This window comes from Mandrillus leucophaeus, unplaced genomic scaffold, assembly GCF_000951045.1.
Source record: "Mandrillus leucophaeus isolate KB7577 unplaced genomic scaffold, Mleu.le_1.0 Scaffold395, whole genome shotgun sequence".
NCBI classification, from domain to species: Eukaryota; Metazoa; Chordata; class Mammalia; order Primates; family Cercopithecidae; genus Mandrillus; species Mandrillus leucophaeus.
The window spans coordinates 2,956,065-2,957,159 of NW_012104198.1; positions in this window are offsets into that span (position 1 = coordinate 2,956,065).

Genomic DNA, 1,095 nt, shown 5'->3' on the forward strand with positions numbered 1-1,095 from the left:
TCAGAAGTACCAAGTCTCCTCATCTAAAACAGATATGGATGAGACTCTGGTTATGAAACATCCTGGGGCAAAATTCTCCTGCTGTGAATTCGTGACACTAGAAAACAAGTTATCTGTTCCAAAAATACAGTGGCAGGACAGGTGTAGGATAATAGTTGCAGATGTTTCCATTTCAAATGGGAGAAAATGGAAGAAAGGAAGGAGTCGCTGCTTCCAACCATTTTGAAATCTAGCAGGACAAATTCCATTTGGTTTCAAGGACTCAGAAAATTCCTCTGTAGCTTGAAGCTCTCCCCTCTGGTCCCATAGCCCTCCTCTCAGAATGTATGTCATAGTGATTCACACCTTTAGACCAGCAGGTCCTTTGTGGATCTTTCCCAGGTAATATCATTTCTATTACCGGCTATGGCTGAGCATAGTGGAAGAGCTCCTTGAGTCATGTGCCTAGTCTCTTCAGCACTAGCAAACATGGCCCCATTCTTGACTTTCTCTCCAGAGCATACCTTCCTGACAGTGCCTCTCCTAATTTTAGTGTCTTTTGCAATCTTGATAGGCTGAGAATTTCCCTGGATCCTTTTTGCTTAAGAGTCCTTTCCTCCGTTTATCCCTTTCCTCTAACATTTTACTAGTACTTGGATTGGAGTCCAATATAAAAATGAAAAATTATGGGACTAAGACTGGGGATAAAAAATGATGGAATCTCTAGGCAAGTTGTTGAGGGTTTATGAAGGAAGAGCCTTGGAAAAGGAGTCTTACATATGATCAGATTAGTTGGGATTGAAAATAAATTGTTTATCAGTTTTTCTAAAAATTGAACATTAGTGTCAAGGGTGCACTGAAGCAGGGTGAGTCTGCTCCTCTAGGTTTGAAATAGGTTTTCTTAACACGTTGATCTGTTTTTCTTTTAAACAATCAGTCAAAAAAAATGGGGATTTTGTGTTTTAAGATAGTTTCCTGACTGCGTTTATTAAGTTTTCATTTTTGTTTTTGTTTTTCTGAAATGGAGTGTTCCTCTGTAGCCCAGGGTGGTGTGCAGCGGTGCGATCCAGCCACTGCAGTGAGCAAAGTTGCTCACTGCAACTTCCACCTCCCAGG